We start from the raw sequence: 13,797 nt of genomic DNA on the forward strand, positions 1-13,797 counted from the left end.
ATTTTATTAGTTTAAAGATAATTATAATTTTTTATTTTACTTGCTCACTGATCAAGGGTGATTGATGATGGTATTTCTTAATATTTATATAGTTCAGAGTATCTTTAAAATTAATTTTAAATGTAATGGTATTATGATTAGAGAATATATCCTCTAAAAGCTCTACTTTGCTGAATACATTAACCTTTATATAGATAAACACATGAACGATTTGTGTAAGTATTCCAGGACCATAAAATATTATATATTTTCCTTTTGTAGGATAAAAAACTTGTAGACAATTGAGCTTACTGAATGTTTCCTCAAATCTTTATGCTCTAATTTATTTATTAAGAGATCATTTTCTTTCTTTCTCTCTCTCTGTATATATATATATATATATATATATATATATATATCTATATATATATATATGTGTGTGTGTGTGTGTGTGTGTGTGTGTGAGAAAAAGGGAGTTTATTTCATATATATAAGTATATATGTATATATAGTTTATATTCAGATTTTCCTAATTAATGCTGATTGACCATACAATACTCTTTTTTTTTACAAATATTTATTTTTAGTTTTAGTTGGACACGATACATATATTTTTATGTGGTGTTCAGAATCAAACTCAGGGCCTCACACTTGCTAGGTGAGTGTTCTACTGCTGAGCCACAACTCCAGCCCCCAGAATACTCTTTTTAAGGTAAAAAATGGTAAACCTCCTGTTGTCTCTTCATTTGCATTTGCTTGTAATATAATAATACGTTCTTTATTTTTAACTTCTTTTTTTACTTTTAGATATATTTCTTCAAAACATTACATTTTTGTATTGTTTTCAATTACATCAAACGTTTTAATTTTAAAACATGTCATTTGAGCACTTTCAAAATAGTTGATATGTTTGGTTTTTCTTGTGATCTTATAATTTGTTTATAATTTCGTTATTTTATCTTATAATTATTACTTATAATTTTGTTATTATTCCTCTCTTTTTCTTGTGAATTGTTCAGTATTTTGTTCATTACATTTCTCCCTCTGGTTAAATATGTCCTTCTACTATTTTTTAAAATTCTGCAGATGATTACCTTTACATTCTTAAAAGTGATTATCAAATAACACAGAAACAACACAACACACACACACCCACAAAAGAAAAAAAAAATCATAATTCCACTGAAATGTTCATTCTTCTTTCCTAAATGAAACTTAACCTTTTAGAAATATTTCCCAGATAGCTTACTAATTTTTACCCAAAATTAGGGTACTTAAAAATTAATTTTAAGAAATTACTTCTAGAGACAAAAAAGACAAAAAGACACACCTTCACAAATAATCATCTGATCATTGACAAAGGGGCCATTGGAGAAAAGATAGTCTTGTAAACAAATTGTACTGGGAAAACTAGATATCCATATGTAGAAGAATGAAGCTAGGTCCCTGTCTCTCACCCTCTGCAAAAGTCAACTCAAAATGGATCAAAGACCTTGGAATTAGAACTGAAACTGAAAACTGCTAGAAGAAAATGTAAGGTCACCACTCTAATATACAGGCACAGGCAATAAATGCCTTAATAAAATCCCTAAAGCTCAGGACATAATACCAATAATTAATAAATAGAATAGCATAAAATTAAAAAACCTTCTTCACAGCAAAGGAAACAATTAAAAGCATGAAAAATGAGCCTACAGAATGGAAGAAAATCTTTGCCAGCTACTCTTCTGACAGGGTATTAATATCCAGGGTGTTAATATACAAAGAACTCAAAAACATTAACACCAAAAATCCCCAAATAACACAATCAATTAATGGGAAAATGAACCAAAGAGACATTTCTCAAGAGAAGAAATAGGAATGGCCAACAAATATATTAGAAAATGTTTAGCATCTCTCCCAATTAGGAAAATGCAGATGAAAATAACACCGAGTTTACATCTCACTCCAGTTAGAATGGCAGTCATCAAGAATACAAATAATAATAAATGCTGGTGAATATGTGAAAAAAATTATACTTCATTCAATTGGTAGAACTGTAAATTAGTAGAACCACTGTGGAAATTGGTATGGAAGTTCCTCAAAATGTAACAGTGGTCCACTTCACCTTTTGAAAATAACCCTCCTTGCTCTGAGACAAGGACTGAGCTTTTAGTAACAAAAATACTATGAATGAACTCACCTTATGACCCAGCTATACCACTCCTCAGCATTTATCCAAAAGAATTAAAGTCCACATATTGTCGTGATACATGCATACCCACGTTTATAGCAGCACAATTCACAATAGCCAAATTATGGTATCAGCCTAAGGTGTCTGTAAATAGATGATGAATAGACAAAGAAAATATGGTTTTATTCAGCCAAAGAAGAAGAACAAAATTATGTCAGGAAAATGGATGGAACTTGAGAATATTTGAAATAAGCCAAACTCAGCAAGTCAAGGGGCATACATTTTCTCTCATATAGGGAAGCTAGAAAGGAATGAGGACCAAAATGGGGGTGGCAATCTCATGAAAATATAAGGGGGACCAGTAGATAGGAGGACAGGGACTTTGGGGAGGAAGGAAGGAAGGGTAAGGGTGAATAATGAAAGATAAAATCAATCAAATTTTATATGTGTGTATGAATATTAAACAAAAAATCCCAATAACAAATTTTTAAAAATCAGTTAGGCTATTGTTACATTTTTCCTTCTATGTTTGTGTTTCTAGACTCTTATTTATATTGTGCAGCATAAATTCTCTATTACATTGGAAGCATTTACGAAAATCATACTTGAAAAATACATTTATCACTGATGTTGCTTTACATTCATCTTTTCCCCTTTCTCTTGATTTCTCTGTTCTAAATAAATAAGCTTGTAGTCAGAGTACCTCCTCACATATTTTCATATTTGGAGGGTTCACTGTTTTTATAATCTACAAACTCTCATGCATCTTGAAATCTTTTTCTTTTCCCCTTACAGATGAATATAATATGACTGGGTATAGTAATATTTGATTATAAACCTTTTCTGTCAATAGTCTGTGGCTTGTTCCTCTGTCTTTTAGCTTCTAATTTCAACTTCTAGATGAGAAGTTCTATATTAGCTTGATTTTTTTTTTCCTTTGTAAAAAGATTATTCTTCATTTGGGGAAGGGGAGAATATTTTCTCTTCATCTCCGAATTCAGGAATTCTACCAGGATATATGCACATTTATTTCTCTTCACAAGTCTACTAGTTATTTAGTAAAAATTTTCAGTCTACATACAGGACTTTATTCAGTTTAGAATGATTTTCTTTCATTCTGTTTTTAATCATTATTTCTCTTCCTTTTATTCCTTTATTTTGTTTAAGGAATTTTATTATTCATATCCATGGTATCCTGTATCTGTTCTCTGTGCCTCTTGTATAATTTTCCTATTTTTGAGATGATATATAGGTAGGTAGATCAGTAGATCAGTAGAGGGAGATTTAATTCCTTCCTTTTCTTTTCTTGAAGGCAAAACAGCTAAGTACTAGAATTGTTTATCTGTGAATGTTAAAATGAAATTTAGGATTTCTGGGTTCCCTAAGGAGCTTTATTTTGTTGAAGCCTAGCAATTTCCTCAGCAAGTGTTAGATTTCTTTTTCTTATTTTGGTATGCTTGGAAAGGGTTTTCATTATATTGACTCATGTAAACTGATAAGTGACCTGTACAGCTGAGCCAAATGGATTTTGGTCCCTGTGATTAGTAGAGGGCTGCCACTTGAACCTGGAGAGGCCTAAGAGCAGTATATTGGCCTCCACTTTTTCAGCACAGAGATAATTGGTTTGTTATGTGTATTCAGAGTCAGATCACAAGAATAGCAACTGCTTTGCCTTGGACCACTTGCTTGTGTACTATAACTAGAGAGACCTCCATAACTTCATGGCTAATAAAAGAACATAAATTCATTATCTAGTAAAGAAAAAAACTGCAATCCACTTAAAGAGTACTCAAGATTCTGAGAGAGAATAGTAAACCTGAACCTAAAGAACAAATGGTTTCTGTTGAAGATGGAAGAGACAGATGAGAACTTTAACAACAATGAAGGCAAATATAAGGAAAATTCTATAGGCACTTATAGGCACAAACACATAAAAAGAAGTGCTTTTTGGAATTAACAACATGTTCTTTTTACTTAAAAATATCAATCAGACATATATCCATTTATTTCTAGGTAGTCAATCATATCAATCTAAACTATTTCTTAAGCAACTCTGTGGCTGGACTTGTGAGAAGTATTTTTAACATAAAAATTCTGTTCTCTTTGTTTAATTCTGTTAGAAAAGATGTAAATTCTAACTATCTCTTTCTATAACTGTATACGAATTTTCATGGTCTTCAACCCACAATTCTTCATCTCTGTGCATAAGAGAGCATTTGGTGATCAGTTTATTTGCCATATTTAATCACTGATGTTATTGGAGTCCTAAGACCAGTATCATAAAGGATAATCAAATTTCTTTATACATAGGCTATGTGTGGATAATATCAAATAAACTCTAAATGTTGTGTTTTTAATCATTATTTCTACATGTTTCTACTGTGTTGCTTTTAAAGTCACTGAGATGCTTATTTGATAACGTATAGAAAAACAATCAGTTGGCTCAATTTACACAGTATTTATCATTCATGAATTATTCTATTAAAGGGCAAGGTTTTATCTACTTTGCAACATAATTGAGATAAAACACCTTATTGCTTAATATCCAAATGAACCAGGTATAAACCTATGTTGAATTAATATTCCCTATAAAATTGCCAAACATAGTTTTACTTCTGTTCCTCAGATTTTACTTTTTATTCTACTATTAAATATTTTGATGAATAGGTTATGGAAAAATACACTTTGAACATGTATTTTTTATATAGGGTTTCTTAAAATTCTACAAACAAATTGCAACATTGTTATTACATATACTAGGTTAACTATATTAAGATATATTTATGTTCTGTATGAAGAATTTTTTGACTTGACCCATCTGTTGTACATTTTATTTACTTTCTTCACTTGATGCACAAGTATTTTTAGATATTTTATGTAGAAGTATATCTCAATCACACTCTTTCCATATGTTTCCAAACATATATAGAAATATTTTTTCTGACATATTTCTACTGGAATATCTTCCCTTTTAGTTATTAGATACAAAGAATTATTTTGACTTGTGTCTACCATCTCCCAAGAAATTACTGAGTCTAATGCTTTTATGAATCATATCTTTCTCTTTCACTTGGTTCCATTAACTTACAACTAAACTAGTGCTGACTATGGCCAGGCACTCTGCTGGGGTTGAAAAAGATACACTCTCTCCATCTTCATGGGGCTCATATTCTATTGTGGGAGGTCACCTAAGTAACAAACCAAACACAGTGCTATCTAATGAAATTTTTAAGTGCAAGAAAAGTATGGAGTGTCAAGAAATAAAAAGGCATTTAATATTTTACTCTTATAAACAAGGAAGTTTGCTGGTTAGGGAAATTAAAAGTTAAATATAACACAGTACCAAGTATTGAATCTAATGTGAAAGAGAAGTAACATGCAATTCCAAATAGGTATAAGTTTTCTGATAGTCATAAGCACAATGTCCTCTGGGGAAACATATGAAGAACACTTAGTATACTTTTTGGAGTTCAGGGAAGGCTTCTTGGAGAGAGGGACATAACAGTTGAATGTCCCAAAAGATTAAAACTAGGAGATAGGTAGAGATGGGAAAAAGTGGTTGATATTATTCTGGGGACGAGAATATAGGTATTGGAGCCAGAGGTCAAAATTAGAAAATAAAAATAGTTAAATATAACTTGTTCAATTTTTGATAAAATGTGTTTCCAGAGGAGTGTCTATGTTTTCTCACTCTATGTTTGTTGAATGAGTTCATGATAGTACAGTATTGGGAATTTACTTAGGAGACAGAGTCTCTGAGTTTAAAATCTTAAGCAAGTTACTTAATCCCTTTCCAGATACATGGATGGGGGCTATTTAATTAATCTCCCTGTACCTCATTTTCCTTATTTGTAATCTCATGGTAATAATAGGACCTTCCTCATATGTTCTCAGAAAAAAATACATATCTCTACATGAAAAATGCATAGATAAAGGCTATAAATAATACTGATTAAGTATTAGCTATTATTATTCTTAATAAATACATGCACATTAACGGACAACAGGAAATGATGATCTAGTAAAAAGCATTGTGATTGAATAGAAATGATATGGAAATTGAAAATATATAGCATGTAATCCTGGCTCTACCATTGCTTACTGGGTAACCAGGCAAGTAACTTAACCTCTTTAAGCCTTAGTTTCCTCATTTATAAGATGCAAATAATGATAGCTCACATTGTCCATAGCAAAACTATAGTTGCAACTATTATTCCCAGCATTAATTATAGAGAAGGAGAATCCAAACAAGGGTAGATATTCTTCATCATAAATAAGTAATAGCTATTAACTTGGGCCCCATTAATGTTTACATGAGAATGATGATCATTTTTATTTAATTTATAATTTGATCCTTTGTGCTTATGAAAATTATCTTGTAAACAGGATGGAATGAACTATTTTAAATTGTATCAACTTCATTTATATATACATATATGTGTGTATATATGTACAATAGACGATCAGTAGTTCTTAGTAATAGTAGGAAATTGCCTTTTTTAAATATGTTAATTTATTCTACAAAACATTATAGATACTGTATATTTTTACTTCACTGAGATTTACTTGTAGAACTTATATATTATGACAACTTTTCATTTGTCTTTTTGTATTTCTCCTTGTATAATATACTTAGGCAAAGACAGTGGCCATAATTTTTAGTCAGTCTTGTATAATACCTAACCAACTTCCTGGAATAAAACACCTACATAAATGTTTATTGAGTGAACAGAGGACATACATCAATTTCAACTGTTTGTTCTAATTGATATTGTAAAATATTGACAAACATCCTTCAGGCTTCTTCTCATATTTGTGTAGATAATAACTATGAAATTGAAAAACAATTTTAGAATAAAATTATAACTGAGTCCCTTCCCCCCTTTCTGTTGTCATGTTAACAAACTCCTTCTTATCCTTCAGATCTCATTCTAAATGTCTCTTTATCAATTAAGCTTTTTCCCAGGACTCCTGAAGTAAATCTCTTTTGTCACATGCACTCATTATAATCTACTTCTCTTTTGTTGAACTCATCACCATTATAATGAAATAATTAATTTGCTTAATGTGTCCCTTACCTACAATACCATAAACTCCATTAGGAGTTTGTCTCTGCTTTCTCATGCAGCAATATATAACTAGTGCTTAGAATAACTTATTATATAGGTGTTAATAAGTATGGATTTAGGGACTGGGGTTGTGGTTCAGTGGTAGAGTGCTTAGCTAGCAGGCCTGAGGCACTGGGTTTAATTCTTAGCACTACATTAAAAATAAGTAAGTTAGTAAATAAATAAATAAATAAAGGTATACAAAATAATTGTGGATTTAGTAAATGTATGAATTCAATTTCCATGTCTTGTGTGGCATGGTGTATTATGTATATATAACAGCTATCTGGCTGTCATACTTTCTCTTATGTACAATATTAAATATTTTAGATAGATTCACTAGAACTATGGGATTATAGACATATGTCACAAATAGGGTTCTTTGCAACCAAGACTTTTTAAAAAAATATTTATTTTTTTTTAGTTGTAGTTGGACACAATAACTGTATTTTATTTATTTACTTACATGTGGTGCTGAGGATCAAACCCAGGGCCTCACACGTGCTAGGCATGTGCTCTTCTGCTGAGCCACAACACCAGCCCTAAAATCAAGACTTTTATTTTGACAATTATTTACATGAAGATTATTTGGACAATTATTTGTACGAAGTTTATTGGATTGTACTTTCAGAGTCAAAACCTGTGAGTGAAGGAAGGAAAAAGGGCAGAGAGAGAATTTAAGCTATGAAGAAGGGAGGACAAATGCCCCAGCCCATACCATGGAATGTTATTCAGATTTGTTCTGAGTTGTGGTAAAGAGACCAGACATTTGTACTCCTTCATCAATCAAACTTTGGGCATGGACTCTATCCCAGCAGGGTTTATTGACCTTTGATGAGAAAGTTCTCATAAGCTGAGGGTACAAGCTAAGAGGGAACACACAGCTATGATTTTTCAGCCACCAGTAATCTCAGAGAATGAGTGAATTAGTCCTAAATGGGGGTTGTGGTGGTGGTAACCTGAGCAACACAGTGCCCACTTGAACTCAGTGCTCATGAAAGTCCATTAACCCTAATAATTAGAGAGACAAAGTACTGGGTATTTCAGTCTTTAAAAAAACAGTTCTGGAGATTGAACCCAGGAACTTGTACATGGTAGATAAGTACTCTAGCCCTGAACTATATCCCAAGTCCAGGTATATCAGTCTAGATGGGGTGATGGGGAGGTCTTTTTTGTTTTGTTTGTGATACAAGATCATGCTATGTTGTCCATGCTTGCAATGAACTCCTAGATTTAAGGGATCCTCCTACATCAGCCTGCCAAGTAGCTGGGACTACAGATACGTGACAGGCCACCTAAGTTGTTGGAGAGATCTTGATAACATACCACATCATCATTATCTGTTATATTTTCACATCTCTTCAGTCAGGTTATTCAGATGCTGAGTACCTACAAGTGCACATGCATAAACAACCATAAATAAAATCTAATTTAACCATTCAGCTTCACTTTAGGATGTAAAATAGTTAAATTGGTTTTGTCCATAAACATTGTCAGAAGATAACATTAATTTCATTACCATTTCTGAGGTAAAGTGGGCCAGTCTTATTAAAAGTAATAAATCAAGCAAAATATCATTAGTTCCCTAATTTTTCTACCCCTATATGGAGGACTGGGAATGCTTACCTCTAGGCTTCCCCACACTTTCATCTAATGTATGCAGAATCATTTGTGTCGCCTTTCCCTTTTCTCCAAGAAAGCATTTGAGCAGCAGAGACTTGCTGAGATAAAACTGATTGACTAGGGTTAAAATTTCTTCCTTTATTCAAGATATATTTAATATTTTTGGAAGCCTACCTTGTGATAGTCTTCTATGTGCTAGGAGTACAGCATAATAGAGTTCCTTATATGCTAGATTTTATATTTCATGGCAGGGAGGTGTGACATAAAATAAAATTATAAAAAATAACAACAAGTTAGATAGAAAAATATTGTAAAGTAAATTCAAGAAGTGACTGGAGGTGGTCAACTTCAATTAGGTGTCAAGGCAGTTTTCTTAGTTGAAACCTAAATGATGAGAAGGAGTTAACCAAATGAAATTCTGAGAAGACTTTTCAAAGAGTGGGATGGACAATGAAATGGCAAGATACTGGAATGTAGTTGCTATATTTAAGGCCTATGAGAAGACTATGGGCTTATGTGAAGAAAGCAAGATGGGGGATTCTAAGAAATGTAGATGAAAAGATAGGGGCCAGATCACATTAAGCCTTGTTAATAAAGGGTTTGGATATTTTTTATGATTCCAAGGAGAACAGCTTTGGAAGATTTTCCATGAAAATAATGTCAAATTACCATTTTCAATGATACTTTCAAATGTGTAGAGAAATCAAAGAAAAAGAAGCAGCCAGGAGTCCTGTAAAGATGCTAATGTAGTCTCAGTGAGAGATTTTACTAAAATAGTAGCACTTAAAAAGGAGAGAAGTAGATGAATATTTCCACTGTCAAAAGGGATAAAATCTCTAAGCATGATAACTAAATAAGTATGATGACCAAAACAATAAGGATATAATATAAAGAACTAATCAATGGTTGATGGCAAATATATCGGTTTGCAGGTAATACACACTCCTCATGAAAGTCACTGTAGAGTAACCATATGATGGACCAAAGCACAAAAACAGCTCTGAAAACTTTAAAATTAATACATACGGGAAATTAAAAGTCCCTAAAATAATGTGGCCTGAGAAAAAGGGAGTAAAAAAGACAACCATGCACTGACAGCTTCCATCTCCCAAGACAAATGTTTCCCTGGTTACCACCTGCAGGCAGAAAGGAGCTGTCTCATCAAAGTAAGATGATAGCTTCTGAGGGGCACTGACCTTCCTAGGACTAAATCCTCTCCAGATGCAAGCACAGACCACTGACCCAACAGCTCAAATTCCTAAACACTCAAACTGACCCCTTCACTGATTGATAGAACAAACCCCAAATTCCTGGGTGCCCAAGAAAAGTGATATGCCCACTAGATCACCTTTCAGGATAGCCTATATAAGCCCAGTCCCTTCCTTAGTTCAGTGGCTCTTTTTCTACCAGGAAAGTGGGGCCATTTCCATAGTCCAGTTCCTGAATAAAGGCTGAAATTATCTGTGAAGTTTGCGTCCAACCTGGTCTCTTTGTTCTATAAAAATGAACACATGGATCTGTAAGTTTTGGAAAATGTATTTATGGTGACATCTTAATTCTCTTTAGAAGAAATTCATGTCATTTGGAGTGAGAATGTTGTACAACAAAATATTTGCGGTATCATTAGAACAAAGTTTTTGAGGAACAACTTTCTACCTTACAAAATGAAGTTCATTCCCTGAAAATTAATAAAATTTCATGAAAAATTCTCCAAATATATTCTAAAAATATATCTACAAATTTTTATTGGTCTTATATTTATAAAACCCTAAATTTTTCATTTGACTGGACTCTCAAAATCACAAAAGTTGGACTACGTCACTCAAGACTTATTAAATCATATTATATTTCCAAAAAGTAATTTGATACATCTCTGGATGAATGTGCTACTTACTGTTATCATGTAATAGTGGTTTACTTCATGTTTGAATTTAGCCCTTGCTGCTCTGCCACTGAAGCTCATCTTAAAAGGGACATGTTTTCTCCTCATCTCTCTCTCCCAAATTAACAAATGAAACACAATCCTCCTACAGCGAATATAGCCCTTGAATAGCTTCTTTAAAACCCCCTGTTCTCCCTGATGGACAGAAATACTGCCTCTGGGCCAGGAGTCCCTGTGCTTCTCTTTTGCTCACAAAACAATAAAACTTCTTTTTCCTTTTTCTCAAAACCAAGTGGTCTCATTATTGAATTGGCATCAGGGAAAAGGACCTACCTTTGTATAACAATCTGGCAGCATTCTGTGTTGACTTTAGATATGTCTTTATACTTTGGACTCTTATCTCATGTTCTAGAAATTTGTTGCAAAATCATTCTGTGGGTTACAAGACTTGCAAATTTTCAAAAATATTTTCTGGTACAAAAAAATGTTTGTGAAATTGCTTAAAGACCTCAGGCAGGAAAAAAAAAATAGACTTCATTAGCCTAAAGACTTTACCACTCTAGAGGATCAGAAATTTAAGAACAGTCAAAAGGAAAGTGGCTATGGAAAATTGATATCAGGAATAAACTTAGTATTGTAACCGAAAGCTCGGTCCCTGTCCCCAATGCCAATCAATGCCAATTTAATATTGATATCTCAGCTTCGAGAAAAAGGAAAAAGAAGGTTTATTGCTTTACTAGCAAAGGAGAAACACAGGGGACTCCTGTCCCGATGGCTGTGACTCTCCTGATCAGGAGGGACAGGGGTATTTTAAAGAAACTCTTTAAGGGTTGCATTCCACTTGTGCTCTGTATGGGGTCCTAGGGTACCCTGGATGACTGTTAGGATTCACTTGTTAGTTTGGGAGATATTCACTTCCCAGATACTTTGCAGGTATCTCCTTCCAGTAGTGGGTGTGTTCTAAGGCAATTAACTAGGGGGAAGAAAAGATAACACTGTCTCCCTAATCTTGTTAGGGAGGGGGAAAGCTGAGGAGAGAGAAAAAAAATGTTTTTTTTTTTTTTAATCAACCTTAGAGCACTGAGGGCTATATTCAGAAGGTGAAGGGACCACTATTACATTGTGAGTGTATCAGATGAGGGAAATATCACAAAATGAGAATGTCAGATTTCACAGAAGCAAAATAAAATAGTGGTCTGAGAAAGGAATTTTGGGTCAGAGTGAACTTGGTTGAGTCCTGGCTATGGTATGCATTCTGCTATATAAACTTGAAAAGTCTCTTACACCTTCTGTGCCTCAGCTTTTTTGCTTGTATAATAGAAATTTAGACATATATTCAATAGTTAATTTAATAAGTGTTTATGAACAACTATTATGTTCCAGGCACTCTTAATTAACACTGTGGTTTTTGTGGTAAAGAAGACAATAGTCCTATCTTCAAGTAGACTGCTTGTAATAGTAACCACCTAATAATATTTGAATGAAATGAAATGCGATAAAACATGTAAAGCACTTAGCAGATTACCTGGTACATCATGACCATACAATAAATGTACATTAGATAAATAAGTCATGTTTTTGAAGAATTTAACTTTGCTGTAATAGATACTATATTATTATAAAAATAAATGTTTTCTTTCACTGCATTAGTGCTAGAGTATTTGGTATTCATTTTAACAGAAATAAGACTGCTTAATACTTCCTAATGCTTCAGTTCTGAAACAGGAAAGAAAAAGCAGATTTGAAGCATAAAACATTTTAAAACTATGCCATCATTTAAAAATCTTTAGTACATTTAGATAAGAACAGAGGAGTTAGAAAAAATTAATAATTTAAGATAAAAATAGATGGCATTTGAGAGTAAGAAAAAAACTATATGGAAAATCTTAATATAATAGCAAAATCTTTAAATTTTAAGACAGGACAACTTGGTAATTCTTTTCCTTAAATTCTTGGTTTGGATATATAGCCAGAAATATAATTGCCAGGTCCTATGTTAATACTAGTTTTAATGATTTGATGAACTTAAGTACTAGTTTCCATAATGGCTATAAATACATGGATTTGATTGTAAATACATGGATTTATTTCTGGGTTCTCTATTCTGCCCTAATGATCTATATGCCTGTTTTTATGCTAATACAGTATTATTTTGATTGTATAACTGTAATATATTTTGAAATCAGGAAGTGTGATATCTCCAGCTTTGTATTTAATATTTCTTTGCCTACATGAGATCTTTTGTAATTCCATATGAATTTTAGGATTTTTTTCTCTATTTCTGTTGGCATTTTGATAAGGATTATATTGAATCTGACAATCACTTTGTGGGGGTATGCACAATGCTACAGTTTAGATATGACTTAAGTGTGTTTCCCAAAGTTTCATCTATTGGAAACTTGGTCTCTAATGTGGCAATTTAGGAGGTGATGGAGTCTTTAGAAGGTAAAGCCTATTGGGTACTGTTTAGGTCTGTGGGTCTACCCTTCAGAAAGTTTGTGGGATCTCAGGCTCTCTGATTTCCTGTTTGATGATCATATCTCCCCTTCAATATGTATTGTAGACACTGCTTTCCACCATTAAGTGACACAGCCAAGGGGGCTCTTTGCAAAGTCTGCACTATGTTTGGATGTTCAGCTTCTAAAACTGTGAGTTGAACAATCATCTTTTCTTTATAAAGTTATCCTGCCTCAGGTGTTTCATTGTAGGAACAGAATATGAACTAGTACAGGCACTTTAATAACATTAATCCCTCCATCCTATGAGCATAGGCTAACTATCCATTTATTTACATCTTTAATATTTTTCATCAGTGTTTACGGTTCTCAGTGTAGAGATTTTCATCACATTTGTTTCTTTTTTTCTTTTGCTTGCAATGCTAGGAATTGAACTCAAGGCTTTGCATATGCTAGGTAAGCACTCTTATTATTGAGCTATAACCCCAGTCCCACTTGTTTATTCCGAAGTAATTTACTCTTTTTGATGCCACAGTAATATTAATTTGTTTTCTTAATTTCTTTTCTCAGGTTGTT

This window comes from Marmota flaviventris, chromosome X (assembly GCF_047511675.1).
Source record: "Marmota flaviventris isolate mMarFla1 chromosome X, mMarFla1.hap1, whole genome shotgun sequence".
In the NCBI taxonomy this organism is placed as follows: Eukaryota; Metazoa; Chordata; class Mammalia; order Rodentia; family Sciuridae; genus Marmota; species Marmota flaviventris.